This window comes from Chlorocebus sabaeus, chromosome 3, assembly GCF_047675955.1.
Source record: "Chlorocebus sabaeus isolate Y175 chromosome 3, mChlSab1.0.hap1, whole genome shotgun sequence".
NCBI lineage: Eukaryota > Metazoa > Chordata > Mammalia > Primates > Cercopithecidae > Chlorocebus > Chlorocebus sabaeus.
In genome coordinates this window covers 7046633-7050173 of record NC_132906.1, presented here as the reverse complement: position 1 = coordinate 7050173, position 3541 = coordinate 7046633, and the positions used below count along the sequence as shown (strand labels likewise).

At 47.8% G+C, this 3541-nt stretch overlaps 1 non-coding gene across 1 annotated transcript; it reads right to left on the bottom strand.

Moving 5' to 3' along the window:
* Window positions 1–2287: 2287 nt before the first annotated feature.
* On the bottom strand, window positions 2288–2394 carry LOC119620120 (U6 spliceosomal RNA). Its single transcript, XR_005236584.1, has one exon. It is a non-coding gene; the product is annotated as a U6 spliceosomal RNA (small nuclear RNA).
* Between the last annotated feature and the right edge of the window lie 1147 nt (window positions 2395–3541).

Genomic DNA, 3541 nt, shown 5'->3' with positions numbered 1-3541 from the left:
AGTTTCCTTTGTGCCCCAGACTGGAAATCAGCCCCACTGCACTCAAAGGTGCTGTGACTTTGGACAAGTTCCTTATTCTCTTTGGGCCTCCTGTTTTAATCTAACAATAAAAAGGCGGTTTAATTTTGAAGGTTTCTTCCAGCTCTAGTACTCCTTGACTGAATGACTCCTATTCCCGGCGGAAGTTCTTTTAAAAACGGCCTACTGGAATTTACATGTGGGTAAATGGTCTCTTCAGTCCGTTTCCTTTGATCTAAGTTAGTGCATTGCACCAGGGTTGTGTCAAATCACCCTGGGAAAAAGTAACTTTTCCCAGAAAGACAATTTTTTTTTTTTTTTTTTTTTTTTGAGACGGAGTCTCGCTCTATCGCCCAGGCTGGAGTGTAGTGGAGCGATCGCGGCTCACTGCAAGCTCCACCTTCCGGGTTCCCGCCATTCTCCTGCCTCAGCCTCCCGAGTAGCTGGGACTGCAGGCGCCGCCACCACGCCCGGCTAATTGTTTTGTATTTTTAGTAGAGACGGGGTTTCACCGTGTTCCAGGATGGTCTTGATCTCCTGACCTCGTGATCCGCCCGCCTCGGCCTCCCAAAGTGCTGGGATTACAGGCGTGAGCCACCGCGCCCGACCCAGAAAGACAAATTTTAACCTAAGGCCTTAAAAAAAACAACAACCAACCACACAAAAAGCACTACATACTGAACGGACTCCACAAGCCAAGCAGAAAAACAAAAAACAAGGAACCACATCCCCCTTCCCACCCTTACCCCAGACTCTTAGCTTCTTTCTGAAGATCGCGTGCCCCCTGTACGCCTGAATAATCATAGTAGCTGGCATTTATTTTTACAGATATCCATAGAGTCACTGATAGCATTTTCTCCCGCAGAAGCACAGCGAAATCACAGCCGAGCAGAGGAGGGCAGGGCGAGGGCAGCCCCAGTCTGAGAGCCGCAGGGTCTGGCTGGAGCTGCCCTTGGACTTCACCCGGGCGCGGAGGCCGCACCTGGCGGGTGCCGTCTGCTCTATGGCGCCCTCTGCTGTTAGTCAGTTCCGGGCTCCTCGCCCGGCGCGCCGGCCTCTGCCGGGTCCAGTGGGGCCTCAGAGCTGCAAGGATCACCGAGACCCACATTCCCGCGGCGCTCAGAGTAGAGGCAGAAAGGCATACTGCAGCTTCCCAGCGGCCTTTTACACCTGCCTCCTTTGGATAAACCCAAAAATCTTCCTTCAGAGAAGACGGCCCGTATTTCCCGTTATTGGGGATGGGGGTAAGGGCGTCACAGGGAGAGCCTTACTTTCAACATTCTGCGTTATGAAATCAAGGGAGACTTTTTTTTCCAACAAGTGTGAACATTTTTTTTTTCCAAGAGAATTAAACCGTTTATTGATTACACGTGATAATGGAGGACACACGAGCTTCATTCCCATCTATAATTTTCTGGTACTATTATTCAATTTGAATGTATCGTATAGGATGTGCCAACAATCACTTTTATCACCAATAATTCCATGATTTTGCTTGGGTAATCCCTTTTAATGGTGAACTTCAGGTCACAACAGTAACTATCACTTCAAATACATCAAGGTTTCTGAAGACAGTGGCTTCTCCACCCAAGCAGGTTGTATAGAAATTCCAAAGAGAACCTGGTGTCACCCTGAAGGAATTCTAACTTCACACGTCCGGGAAATTTACCAAGACGGCTTCAGAGTAGACTAACTTTACACGGCACATTTTTTAAAAAAAGACATTTATTCAGCGTCACGATCAGACTATTACATTTAGCAATCAACAGCATGGGTGCAAAAAAAAAAAAAAAAATCTACATTAAAACCCTTTGTTGGAACGCTTTACACTTTCCACAGAACAGAAACTAAAATAACCTGTTATACAATTAGTCACAAATACAGTCCTCGAGTTTTTTGCCCATGCACTTGAGTATTTGTCTAAAACATGTCTTGTTTGTAGCAGCTAGGCCTTGCCACCACTGTGCTTGGCTGAGTTCACAAATCTGTTGTAACCTGTAGCTTCCCTGTCACTTCTCTGGCTCTCCTCTCCTGCTAAGCTTTGTTTCCTAATTAAAATTTTCTGCCACAGCCATAGCTACTGTTGCTACTGGAACCACCATAGCCACCTTGGTTTCATGGTTTGGCAAAGTATTGGCCTCCACCACCATAAGGGCCAGAGCTGCTGCCTCCAAAATTTCCTCCCTTCATGGGTCCAAAATTTGAAAACTGCTTGTTGTAATTGCCAAAATCCTTGTAGCTTCCACCACCTCCAAAATTGCTTCCACTAAAAAATATGGAACGCTTCACGAATTTGCATGTCATCTTTGCACAGGGGCCTTGCTAATCTTCTCTGTATCGTTCCAATTTTAGTATATGTGCTGCCGAAGCGAGCACAAGTGTGAACGTTGACTATGCTTCTCACATATCTTTACAGCCCAATCTGAGGGGACTATGTCTCGGAGAACCAACTGTTCTAGAATTTTCTCACCTGCCTCCTGCAACCCTCTCCCCATTTCTTCTCCTAGGGAATCTTCCAGATAGTGCAGTTCACCTAGGAACTGCATGAGCACTTGCTGGGGGTGTGGCAGGAGACAAGTCACTAAACCTTTATCCGTGAGTCCTGACAACCGTATACAGCCCATTCATTTCTTCACTCATTCCATCCACGTCAGCATAACAACTACTCCAGCTGACCCTGGGGCTTGGTGCTGGGGATACATCCCATACAAAAGGATGCTTTCCTTCCTGTCCCAAAATGTATAACCGCTCCCCGCGCCGCCCCGGGATCACACACGATAGATATGTAAATGGTCACGGGTCGATGCAAAGAACATGTTGCAATGAGAAAGAATAACTTAGGTTGTGAGTTCACAGGAGGAACATTAAAGCTGAGCCTGCAGGATTAATAAGAATAAACCGGGTGAAAAATGCTGAACCATGACTCTGAGGTGGGAAGGCGGCATAAATTCCAGGAGAGGCATGTGGTTGGATCATCAGGAGTGAGGAAAGCAGAACCCCCAAAGGAAGTTGGAGAATTAGGCAGGGGGTGGATTAGGTGAACCCTGGAGGGCCAACCTGAGTTTTGAGTCAAATCCTAGAGTGCAGTGGAGAGCTCCTGAATTTATCTTTTAGTAATTGACATGATCGGAGGTGGGGTTTGCAAGGTTCCTTCTGGCTGGTGTGATGGGAGGGAGGCAGGGTGAGGGCAGGAGCCTTGGGGCTGAAGATAGATGGGACATTGGTTCCTGGTGGTAGCAGTCCAAGTGGCAGGAAGTCGCCAGCCACAAAGCATGCTTTGAAGGCAGAGCAGAGGACAGGCTGGCATGTTGGCTGTGGGGCTAAGGAACAGAGAAGGATTATGGATAGCTTCTCCATCTCCATCCCTGACAGGGAGAACTCAGGGAGGAGCAGTTTCAGGGAGTAGCTCTAACTTGCATGTAAAATCGCGGAGGTGAAACTAGCCTGCCAGGGCCTGCCTGAATCGGAAGCTCTGTCACAAGTGTACTGTTGATCCGTAGATGCAGAAACACTGCTCTCCAGG